Genomic DNA, 12,919 nt, shown 5'->3' on the forward strand with positions numbered 1-12,919 from the left:
CATCGCAAGGAAAAAAATCGCGTCGGTCGCATCGCATGCGGACAAAAAACGCATGCGATGCGACCGACGCGATTACCGCGATTTTACATAGGGAACAATGTTAAATGGCCCACAGACCCCAAATACCCACCCTGAAGTGTGAAATGGCCCCCCCCAATTGTTAACCCCACCCCACGATCAACGCCAACCCGAAGCGTGGCAAGTGGCGGCCGTACGCGTCCTCCTACCTTTTCATACCCCCACTATCCACGTCGGCGTGGAGTTGAGAATAGAAAGTGTGGCGAGCCACCGAGCCCGAAGCATGGCGAGCGGACGAGGAACACGCTCCCGTAGCGCAGAGAGCCCCGCGAGGAGACACGGATTACTTAACATGTATTCCGCGTCCGCTCGCCACGCTTCGGGCTCAGTGGCTCGCCACACTTTCTATTCTCAAGGATACAGCATAGGTCCTGAAACACTAGATGGCAGCAGAGGACACCTTATCTGTACTTGTGATGGCATCAGCCCTGGTTACAGTGATTAATCCACTACCAACCAATATTGTGCTACACAGGTCTAAACGGTGACAGTGACATCACAATGGATAACTTTGTCATGTAACATTGTATGACAATGACACCACACTTATGTCGACCTTTTTTTTTTTGTGTTGACCACTTACATGTTGACATTTTTTCACTGACGACATGTGCATGTCTACCATTTGTTGTCTACCCATTGGCGGTCTATCTAGACACTGTAGATTTTTTAATCCGGAACCCGGTAGACAAGCTATGCAGTACAGAATTCATATCCCGCAGGAGCGCCTGGTTTTTCTATGTGTATTTTTTCAAAAGAACTATATTAAATAGGTAATACATGTAAAGTAATCCGCGTCCCATTGCGGGGCTCGCCATGCTTCGGGCTCGGTGGCTCGCTGTGCTCGCCACACTATATAAAATCAACTCCACGCCCACGTGGATAGTGGGGGTATGAAAACGTTGGAGGATGCGTAAAACATCATTGTATGTCATACAATGCTATTTATTGTATACAGGCGGGGAGACAGCTGCCCCAACTCCGCCCCAGGACACATATGCCAAGCCGCCCACTCCCCTCATGCCACTACAGCTGTAGCACCTCCGCCGAGGATGGGTGAGTTGCCGTGACTGCATGGGGCAGCAATTGGCGCCATTTTTCAAGGCTGGCACACAGGTGTTTGTAATGTCTAAAGAGTGACAGGTGTGTGGCATTACTAATGGGGGCAGGTGTGTGACATTACTAATGGGGGCAGGTGTGTGACATTACTAATGTAAGGGGCAAGTATAAGGGGCCTACTATTGTGTTACATGATGTGTAAAAGGGGTATATGGTGTGCTACAATACATTCAAAAGACACACCCCCTTTTGAGTGACCACACCCCCTATTTCTGGAGTGCCCTCAAATATCTGCTGGAAGTATTAAGTGCAGGGTTGCACTTCGGTTAAATCCCGGCCCCCCCAGAAAGAGGGTCAACCCTCCCGCAAAGCCGTCCGGCTCCCGCGCACCCCCCCCCCCACGACCCCCCTCGGCGGGGGGCGGGGGGATTTCCGCAGGTCAAATGCTGTGAATTGCGCAATTTTAGCCCCACCCACCGCAGTGCAATGTCTTAAAAATGGCATTGCATGTCGGGGCGTGGCTAAAAACAGCACAATCGTTCTGGTCACGCCGACATTCAAATAGCCACCCGTGTGTCTCCGCCCCCCACCCCCTGAGCTGGCAGCCCTCTCCCGGAAAGGGCAGCCAGAATGTAGGCAAGTATGATTAAGTGGCCGCCAGCTGAAATAATTGTCCACCCCTGGCCACTTATAGGAAACTAATTGAAAACAAGATAGATAAACAAGTAGCAGTGTCGTTTCTTCCACAAATACAGTAGATCTAAAGGCTCCCAAACACTGTCGTGACTTCTCCTCCGGGCGGCAGGATCACATGCGGCGTATTGGATGCGGTCCTTTTGCATGCGATATATATTTTGCATGCAATCCTAGCCAAGCAGGCCTGGCTCAGAAGCAATCCTGGGGATTACTTCTCAAACAGGGGCGATTTGGAGGGTCCCGTGCGATGTGACAGTGCCGTGCTGTCAGTCACCTGCAGTTTGGGTTCTTTGCAGCAATCAATCACAGGAAAAGAACCCAAATTGCAGATAAATCACCGAGAGTATGGGGGCCTTTACTGCTTTGGGGCGCATCTGAATTTGGTAAGTCATTATATGATTTGCCTCTCAGATGTCGCAGTATATGTTTCCAGGTGTCCCCTTCACAATATCTCTGAGATGCTTTTTCAAAATTGGGAAAGTAGAGTAACATACAAACCACACAGTGGGTGAGATTTATTAGGATGAGATTTTCAGAAAGTGAGAGATTTGGTGAGAAATCTCCAGTTTTTTTTTTAAAGCGGCAATCATTTATACTGCAAAATCAAACTGGTTTAGCAGTGTAAATGATTGCCGCTTTAAAAAAACTGGAGATTTCTCACCAAATCTCTCACTTTCTGAATCTCTCATCCTATTAAATCTCACCCAGGGTGTCTGGTCTCTGAGAACATTAACCCATTGCTGTCTGCTGTAGATCTGACACAGAATATTGTATACATGTGTTTGGGCAGCAAATGTCATATTTTTTTTTGGGAGCCAAATGGCCTAGAAATGGCCCTAATCTTTGCACAACTTTTGGTGTGATTTCTGAATTATTTATATGGAATAATAGATGTTTTGCAAATGAAGCTGAAAGTTGTCAGTGCATTCTATCACAACAGCGCATATAGATGGTTCTAACTTAACAAGTCAACAACAAAATGAATACTGCGTTGGTCCATGGTGGCTGTGCCACTACCAATTCTTAAATAACTGGTAACCCCATCGCCAAGGGGCCACGCCCGATAGCCATGCAGTAACAGCCACGGGTGGGGAGGGGGGGGGGGGGGGGGTAGGGGGGGGGGGTTCTTTGTCTCAGGATCCCAAGCCTGTTTTGTGGGTCTCTTTGTCTCAGGTTCCCAAGCCTGTATGTGGGTCTCTTTGTCTTCGGTTCCCAAGCCTGTATGTGGGTCTCTTTGTCTTCGGTTCCCAAGCCTGTATGTGGGTCTCCTTGTCTTCGGTTCCCAAGCCTGTATGTGGGTCTCTTTGTCTTCGGTTCCCAAGCCTGTATGTGGGTCTCTTTGTCTTCGGTTCCCAAGCCTGTATGTGGGTCTCTTTGTCTTCGGTTCCCAAGCCTGTATTTGGGTCTCTTTTTGGTTCCCAAGCCTGTATTTGGGTCTCTTTTTGGTTCCCAAGCCTGTATTTGGGTCTCTTTTTGGTTCCCAAGCCTGTATTTGGGTCTCTTTTTGGTTCCCAAGCCAGAGCTGTTGCTTTAATTCATGCAGCAGATTTGTCTCTTCCTCTTGGTTTTATATCTTGTATGTGGTAATCTGATTGCATTCGCATCTTTTTCTGCCTTCTTCAGCGACTCCTCTTCATTCATAAACCAAACATGTTTTTGGGGTTTCTCTGGTGTTTCCTCTCTGACTGTATCAATGCCGTCTGTTTCTGTTATGCTCCCGCTGTCCTCTTCATCCATGCTCCCGCTGTTGTTACATCCAGTCTCAATGTCAGGTTCTGACTTTATAGCTGATTTTTCTCTTTTGCAGATGTAATACAAGGCGGCGATGTTAACTGCAAGAGTTGCAACAGCGACACAGGTAATGGCAATCGTCAATCCTGTGTCTACAGAAATGTCGGTACCTTCCGTTGTCGGGGCATGGTCTGTTGTCGGGGCATGGTCTGTAGAGAATCCTACGCATGGGACTTCAGACGTCACAGTAGTTGTTTCTTTGCCAGTTGTAATAAATAATCCTAGAACTAAAAATGTCCAGAAACACGAACACTTCATTTTTGTGTCTTTCTCCTCTGAAAACTACCTTTCAAATGGCTGAAACTGTAGCTGTGCGTGACATCACACGGAACTCAGCTGCATTGTGATGCGTCCTGTGATGTCATAATGACAGGAAATGGCTGGGGCCTTCTAAGGGGAAATCTGTGAGGGTATATTCTATTATGCGATATTATGTGTTTTAAACAAGAACTGTTAAAATAATGTAATCACATAAATGGGCAATTAACGCACAGAGTCTTTTTGGGGTATCTTTTTGAGTCTAACCGGGGTCTTATTTATATAGCATACCAGTCCCAACATGACCTATGCCAGGAAGGACACAATGCTCTGTTCCTGGACTTTCCTCTTAATTGATGGATTGCCTTCACCTGTGTGGGACTGGTTAATTGAAAAGTAAGGTGTTTTACCACAGGTGATGGTAATCATACATAAGTGGAAAGTCCAGGAACAGAGCATTGTGTCCCTCCTGAAGAGGGTCATGTTGGTAGGTATGCTGATGTAGTGGTATATGTAGTGTGTGCTGATATGAGGCTATATGCACTTATTCAGTGTGTGCTGATGTTGTATTATATATGCAATGTGTGCGGATGTGGTGGTATATATGCAATGTGTGCTGATATGGGGGTATATGCAGTTATTCAGCCTGTGCTTCTATGGGGGTATATATGCAATGTGTGCTGATATGGGGGTATATGCAGTTATTCAGTCTGTGCTGACGTGTTGGTATATATGCAATGTGTGCTGATATGGGGGTATATGCAGTTATTCAGTGTGTGCTGATGTGGTGGTATATATGCAATGTGTTCTGATATGGGGGTATATGCAGTTATTCAGTGTGTGCTGATGTGGTGGTATATATGCAATGTGTGCTGATATGGGGGTATATGCAGTTATTCAGTGTGTGCTGATGTGGTGGTATATAAGCAATGTGTGCTGATATGGGGGTATATGCAGTTATCAGTGGCATAACTACATATCCAGAGCCCCCCCGCCAGGAGCCCCCACCGCACAACTTAACACTCCCCCCCCCCCCCAGAAATATTAACACCTTCCTTACCCCTTTGCCGCCGGCGCCGCTGCCTCTAACCCGGAAAGGCGGATCTGTCGGGTCCCCGGCTCTCCCGGCTCCGGCTGCAGTGCTAATATAATAAGTGACACTCAAAAAATGGCTGCACCCATAATGCAGACCGTTTTTGAGGATGCTAGAGGAGGTCGTGGCCTCCTCTAGCAACCTTAAAAGTCGTCTGCTATATGGGGGCAGCCATTTTCTGAGTGTCACTTATTATATTAGCACTGCAGCCAGAGCCGGGAGAGCCTATAGTCCCGCAGACCCCCCTGGCGCCCACACCTTCTTAGCGCCTCCCCGCCACCGTGGGGGCTGCGGGACTATAGTTACGCCACTGGCAGTTATTCAGTGTGTGCTGATGTGGTGGTATATATGCAATGTGTGCCGATATGGGGGTATATGCAGTTATGCAATGTGTGCTTATATGGGGGTATATGCAGTTATGCAATGTGTGCCGATATGGGGGTATATGCAGTTATTCATTCTGTGCCGATATGGGGGTATATGCAGTTATTCATTCTGTGCCGATATGGGGGTATATGCAGTTATTCATTCTGTGTTGATATGGGGGTATATGCAGTTATTCAGTGTGTGCTGATGTGAAGGTATATATGCAATGTGTGCTGATATGGGGGTATATGCAGTTATTCATTCTGTGTTGATATGGGGGTATATGCAGTTATTCAGTGTGTGCTGATGTGAAGGTATATATGCAATGTGTGCTGATATGGGGGTATATGCTTTTATTCAGTCTGTGCTGATATGGGGGTATATGCAGTTATGCAGTTAGTGCTACTTGCCTTATTCTATGTAGTGATGCAGTGTGATGTGTGAGTTTCCTGTGTGTGCAGAGAGTGAAATGTCAGCAATAGTGGTGTAGTGATGCAGTGTGTGCAGGTAGTGGTGCAGTGGGTGCTGATGTAATGTCAGTGATGGCAGAGTGGGTTGGCATTGTAATGTTGGTGACGGCTGTGTGTGCTGGTAATGTTTGATGGATGTGGGGTGACGTATATCTGCTTAGTATGCAGAGGCGTAGGGAGGGCGGAGCCACCGGAGCTCATGCTCCGGGCGGCTATTGGTCGAATGGCGCCACCGGCCCGCCCCCCCCTCCGCAAATGATCCCTGCATAAGGATCATACTAAATAGTGGTAATGGCGGGCAGCAGGCAGCGTGCGCGGCAGCTGCCCTGCCCGGCGCCCGCCTCCTGCCCTGCTCGCCCGGCGTTCCCTGCCGCCAAGTGCACCGTCCGGGCGGCTGACTCCAGTCCTCGTTCTGTCCTGTCTAAATTGCTGCTGCTGCTGCTCGGTCCGGCTTCCGGGCAGCGCAGCAGCACTCGACTCCTCCCAGAACCAGTCACCTGTCACCTGGCTCACTACCTCCTCCCTGGCTACAGCTGCGTCAACACTCAACAGCCTTCCCAAACGCTGGCTGTGGCCTGGAGGAGAAGGTTTTGAAGGTGGATTTCTTTTATTTTTTTTTAAAGCTAACTAATGATTTTAAAAAACTTAGTAATAAACTTGTGGTTTGGGTGATTCGTGGGGCCCGGGAGAGGGGGGGATGGTGAATCTCTCTGGCTGCTGCTGTCACCCCAGGTATATTTATTTACAGCTGTCAGCATCTTATATAGCACATCAGATTCCATCAGTGTCTTATATAGCGCAGCAGATTCTGTCAGTGTCTTATATAGCGCAGCAGATTCCGTCAGTGTCTTATATAGGTCAGCAGATTCTGTTACAGTGTCTTATATAGCGCAGCAGATTCCGTCAGTGTCTTATATAGCGCAGCAAATTCCGTTACAGTGTCTTATATAGCGCAGCAGATTCCGTTACAGCGTCTTATATAGCGCAGCAGATTCCGTTACACTGTCTTATATAGCGCAGCAGATTCTGTTACAGTGTCTTATATAGTGCAGCAGATTCCGTTACAGCGTCTTATATAGCGCAGCAGATTCCGTCAGTGTCTTATATAGCGCAGCAGATTCCGTTACACTGTCTTATGTCTTATATAGCGCAGCAGATTCCGTTACACTGTCTTATATAGCGCAGCAGATTCCGTTACACTGTCTTATATAGCGCAGCAGATTCCGTCAGTGTCTTATATAACGCAGCAGATTCTGTTACAGTGTCTTATATAGCGCAGCAGATTCCGTTACAGTGTCTTATATAGCGCAGCAGATTCCGTTACAGCGTCTTATATAGCGCAGCAGATTCCGTTACACTGTCTTATATAGCGCAGCAGATTCCGTCAGTGTCTTATATAGCGCAGCAGATTCTGTTACAGTGTCTTATATAGCGCAGCAAATTCCGTTACACTGTCTTATATAGCGCAGCAGATTCCGTTACACTGTCTTATATAGCGCAGCAGATTCCGTCAGTGTCTTATATAGCGCAGCAGATTCTGTTACAGTGTCTTATATAGCGCAGCAGATTCCGTTACAGCGTCTTATATAGCGCAGCAGATTCCGTTACAGTGTCTTATATAGCGCAGCAGATTCCGTTACAGTGTCTTATATAGCGCAGCAGATTCCGTTACAGTGTCTTATATAGCGCAGCAGATTCTGTTACAGTGTCTTATATAGCGCAGCAGATTCCGTTACACTGTCTTATATAGCGCAGCAGATTCCGGGGGGTGGTGAATCTCTCTGGCTGCTGCTGTCACCCCAGGTATATTTATTTACAGCTGTCAGCATCTTATATAGCACATCAGATTCCATCAGTGTCTTATATAGCGCAGCAGATTCCGTCAGTGTCTTATATAGGTCAGCAGATTTTGTTACAGTGTCTTATATAGCGCAGCAGATTCCGTCAGTGTCTTATATAGCGCAGCAGATTCCGTTACACTGTCTTATATAGCGCAGCAGATTTCGGGGGGTGGTGAATCTCTCTGGCTGCTGCTGTCACCCCAGGTATATTTATTTACAGCTGTCAGCATCTTATATAGCACATCAGATTCCATCAGTGTCTTATATAGCGCAGCAGATTCTGTCAGTGTCTTATATAGCGCAGCAGATTCCGTCAGTGTCTTATATAGGTCAGCAGATTTTGTTACAGTGTCTTATATAGCGCAGCAGATTCCGTCAGTGTCTTATATAGCGCAGCAGATTCCGTTACACTGTCTTATATAGCGCAGCAGATTTCGTTACACTGTCTTATATAGCGCAGCAGATTCCGTTACACTGTCTTATATAGCGCAGCAGATTCTGTTACAGTGTCTTATATAGCGCAGCAGATTCCGTTACACTGTCTTATATAGCGCAGCAGATTCCGTTACAGTGTCTTATATAGCGCAGCAGATTCCGTTACAGTGTCTTATATAGCGCAGCAGATTCCGTCAGTGTCTTATATAGCGCAGCAGATTCCGTCAGTGTCTTATATAGCGCAGCAGATTCCGTTACACTGTCTTACATAGCGCAGCAGATTCCGTCAGTGTCTTATATAGGTCAGTAGATTCTGTTACAGTGTCTTATATAGCGCAGCAGATTCCGTCAGTGTCTTATATAGCGCAGCAGATTCCGTTACAGTGTCTTATATAGCGCAGCAGATTCCGTTACACTGTCTTATATAGCGCAGCAGATTCCGTCAGTGTCTTATATAGGTCAGTAGATTCTGTTACAGTGTCTTATATAGCGCAGCAGATTCCGTCAGTGTCTTATATAGCGCAGCAGATTCTGTTACAGTGTCTTATATAGCGCAGCAGATTCCGTTACAGCGTCTTATATAGCGCAGCAGATTCCGTTACAGCGTCTTATATAGCGCAGCAGATTCCGTTACAGCGTCTTACATAGCGCAGCAGATTCCGTTAGTGTCTTATATAGCGCAGCAGATTCCGTCAGTGTTTTATATAGCGCAGCAGATTACGTTACAGTGTCTTATATAGCGCAGCAGATTACGTTACAGCGTCTTATATAGCGCAGCAGGTTCCGTTAGTGTCTTATATGGCGCAGCAGATTCCGTCAGTGTCTTATATAGCGCAGCAGATTACGTTACAGCGTCTTATATAGCGCAGCAGATTACGTTACAACGTCTTATATAGCGCAGCAGGTTCCGTTAGTGTCTTATATAGTGTCTTATTTTTGAAGTTTTTTCTTTTCAAATGAAACATGCCAACACATGTTAGCCACGCCCCCAATTCATTACGGGGGGGGGGGGGCGCACGCATTCCATTGCGCCGTTAGAAAGCATCAAGCCACAACATCACGCTGCCTCCGCGGGAGCCCCGCAAACCCTTAAGGCGCCGATTGAATTATGTTATTATGTTGTTGTTAACTCGTACCATTACTTAACTCTTATGCCTAGAAATAAATGACACAAACACCTTATCTAAAAATAACGACACTGACACCAACTGCGTAAGGTTAAAAAGGTCATAGTTGTTTATTTAAGTGGTATGACCCCTATTTGTATAAGGGATGGCAAAGAAAGCGCTTGAGACCAGCACCATAAACGCGGGTGTTGCCATGGTAGCGACCTCAGCGCCCGCCAATGGCCACACCCCTTCTTGTGGGTACAGCCTGCGCTGTGATGGACATACCGCCCCCTTCTATTGCATGACGTGGACCTTCCATGAAGGCCAACGCCCCCAGCCGGAGCTGGGGACTCGCCCGCCTTCTTGGCAAAGGGGGGGCAATACCGCACAGAGACCACCTGACACCCCACCTGCTTGCTGGTCAAGAGCGCCTTCTCGCCACAGCCTGTGTTGCAAAGACCCCGCAGGGTCACCACGCGTAACCAGGCCCCGCCATACCAAACAAATAACAACCTACGCTAAACTAACCTAAACTAGAGAAAATATCCTCCAAAAACCTGCCATGCCTGAGTCAGGAAGATGTACGCCATCTGGCCTGTACAAAACCACAGAGTCCTTAACAATAGTAGGATGTCTAACCGCCTTGCCGTCCTGAGCCACAACATGCTTAGACACCGCATGGTTCAACTTCATCATGGCCCTCTCGATTGCTGACACATTCCGGTAACCCCGCCAGTTAATGCGGGGAATTATGTCGGACCACACAATCCTCACACCGGGCCAGAGGTCCACCAGACGCACAAAGTCTGTCTTAATCTTAATGGAGAGCTCAATGCCCGTCCTCTTGACCAGGTCATTGCCACCTAAATGAATCACCAGAACATCGGGGCGGCCCCACTTACGGGCTTTGGCGGATAACAGCTCCCATAGACTATCCCAAAGGAGACCCATGACTCCAAACCAGCTAACAGCGAGTGCCTTCTCCAGAACAGGAGCACTGGAGGCTAGTGGGTGCCTAGCAGCCCAAAAATTAAAAGAGTGCCCTACGAACCAGACCCTACCCAGAGCCATATCGGAAGGGGGAGGGGCTGCAAAAGAGAAAACCTAGTGGTTAACATCATGATATACTTTAACACAACAAAATGCATAACTACGGCCCAAGTGAAGGTGAAAAACTTAAAAAACCTTCTGTGAACTTTAGGGGACAGCCAATTGAATTAGTCCACAATGAAGGAAAAAGTAAAAAATTCCCTTCACACCGTCAATTCCGGAACGCTAGTCATTCCAGAACCGATTGTAAACAATCGTTTTTGAGCCGGCGCAACAGGCGCTTGAACTACAACTTATCTAACTTATCTATTCTTACATAACTCTTATGGCAGGATTTCCACCTGCCAACTGCCTGAATGGCAGAAGGTGATACTCCTGCCACTGCTGCGCAAGTAGCAGCCCCAATTCGAAACTAATGCGTTCCGAAATCCTGCTCCCGCAGACCCAATTCTACCAAACATTGCCGAAACACAGCCGCAAACTGGAATCGGGTCAGCGGTAGCCCATCAACGTGCGCCAAAAACTGCAAGTCGGCCTCTGGTCTGCGGGAGCTATATTCCTTAGCTAAGGAAACCGGACACACGGCCGCTTCAGCCTGTGCATTAAGGGTAACCCAGTGGCCCCTGCCCATCTGATCCGTTTTGGACCGCTTAATCTCGCATAGCACTTGTCCTTCACGGAATATTACATCCTCCCCTAGGATGCCAGTGCGGGAGAGTTTGCTGGCTGCCACCAGATCGCTGATGCGAAAAGCGCCATGAAACGCAAATGTAAATGCAACCTTAAACAGTGCAACTCCGTATTCGCTCTCAGCAACCTTAGCCAAACAACCCCCCAGGTCCCCCAGCATACTCATGTCTATGGGTTTGCGTGAATCCGGGGGAACTGGACGCACCCGTGTCCAACCCTTCATGGCTCTGGACAATACAAAAGACCTCGTGGGGTCGGGATCGCCGCGTAAGCGCGAATAGAAAGCGATGCCTGCCAAACGCCGCCGCCATAGCCGACTTTGACCTGCCCCGCCTATGGTGATCCCAAACAAAAGCGAGTACCCGGTCCTCGACCGACTCACCACTAGCCTCGGGGGAGCCCTGAAACTCCACCCAGTCCTGCCATGCGGCCCCATAAGTTCTACGAGTGGAAGGGGCCAAAGACAGAAGAGCCAGGTCTGTCATGCCGGCTCTATGACCTGCCACACAAAAGGGGGGACAATTAAGCCCAAGTGGCAAAGCCTCGGGGGCCAACTCGCGAAACCTCGCAAACTTAAACCTCGAAAGGGCATCCGCTATGTTGTTATCCACCGCCGGGACATGCCTGGCCCTGAACTGTATGTTATGCCGTAAGCAGAGCAGAACTAAGTGCCGTAGCAGACACAAAGCCTTGGGGAAGCCGCCCTCTGATTATTAATGGCATGCACCACCCCAAGGTTATCACACCAGAACACTATGTTCTGGTTAGCTAGCAGGGAGCACCTCTTTCAGCTCTGCAGAAACTATAAATCGGGAAAAGCTCAAGAAGCAGCAGGTTGACCGTGAAACCACGATCAACCCACGACTGAGGCCACTTCGAGGCGCACCACTCCCCATGGAAGTACGCCCCGAAACCCGTGGATCCCGCCGCGTCAGTGAACAGCTGCAGTTCAACGTTGGAGGCGGGGTCAGAAGGCCAGATGAGCTCCCTATTGACTGCTCACGAAAAACTGACCAAACTAAAAGGTCGTCCCGCGTCTCCCCACATAGTCTGACGGTGTGATGAGGGTGCCTAACACCCGCCGTGGACCTTTCTAGCTTATGGCAAAACACCCTACCCATCGGGATAATGCGACATGCATTAATTATATTGAAAGAGCCCAGTAAAGATTGTATGAGCTGCAACCTGACTCTCTTCTTTTCCCTGCATTCAGTAATGAGAGCCTGCAGCTTGCAAACCTTGTCCTCAGGGAGCCGGCAGCAACCTGCTGCAGTGTCTATGTCAATGCCCAGATAAGACAGAACCATGGCAGGGCCCTCCGTCTTATCTGCGGCAATGGGGACCCCTAAAGACGCCGGGACATTGATGGCGGATGCCAGGATGTGTGCACACGTGCCCTGCCCGCCTGGCCCCACAAAGAGAAAATTATCCAAATAATGCGCCACGCCACTACAGCCTGTGACGTCATGGATGTACCAGTGCAGAAAGGAACTGAATTTCCCAAAGTAGGAGCAGGATACCGCGCATCCCATGGGCAAACACTTGTCAATAATATCCCCCGTCTGAAGGACTCTGGGTGTAGGGGGAGGAGCCTGAAAGCCGACTCTATGTCCGATTTAGCCACTAGGGCCCCACTGCCAAAGCCCCGGACCATGCCTAGAACCTCATCGAACAAATTGGTAGTGGATGCTACAATGTTGCTTGGGGATGGCGTCATTGATGGACGCCCCGTGGGGTTAAGAAAGGTGCTGAATCAGTCTATATTTGCCCGGGGTTTTCTTAGGGAGCACCCCCAGAGGGGAGAAACAAATCCCAATCAGCGGGTCAGACTGGGAAAGGCCCCGCCATTCTGCCCCATTAGATTCCCGCCAGCACCTTTTGGTCTCGTCACCTCGGGCTGCCAGCGCCGACCCCGCCCTGATCTGCATTGCTTGCGGCAGGTCTATAAAAATTTTTGGGGTGACCTGCCCCACATAAACTACA

The 12,919-nt window shown here is 48.6% G+C and overlaps 1 long non-coding RNA gene across 8 annotated transcripts in view; it reads left to right on the plus strand.

Annotated features, from left to right (window-relative positions):
• Window positions 1-12,919, plus strand: part of LOC146035212 (uncharacterized) — a 286,716-nt gene that overhangs the window by 222,753 nt on the left and 51,044 nt on the right. For 7 of the 8 annotated variants that reach the window (XR_014460597.1, XR_014460593.1, XR_014460591.1 and 4 more), the window contains one exon: window positions 3,641-4,216. This is a non-coding gene — a long non-coding RNA (uncharacterized LOC146035212). Of the gene's footprint in view, window positions 1-3,640; window positions 4,217-12,919 lie in introns of those variants that run through there. The other variant, XR_014460598.1, reaches the window with a different exon arrangement.

This window comes from Crinia signifera, chromosome 9, assembly GCF_055691185.1.
Source record: "Crinia signifera chromosome 9, ASM5569118v1, whole genome shotgun sequence".
Lineage (NCBI taxonomy): Eukaryota > Metazoa > Chordata > Amphibia > Anura > Myobatrachidae > Crinia > Crinia signifera.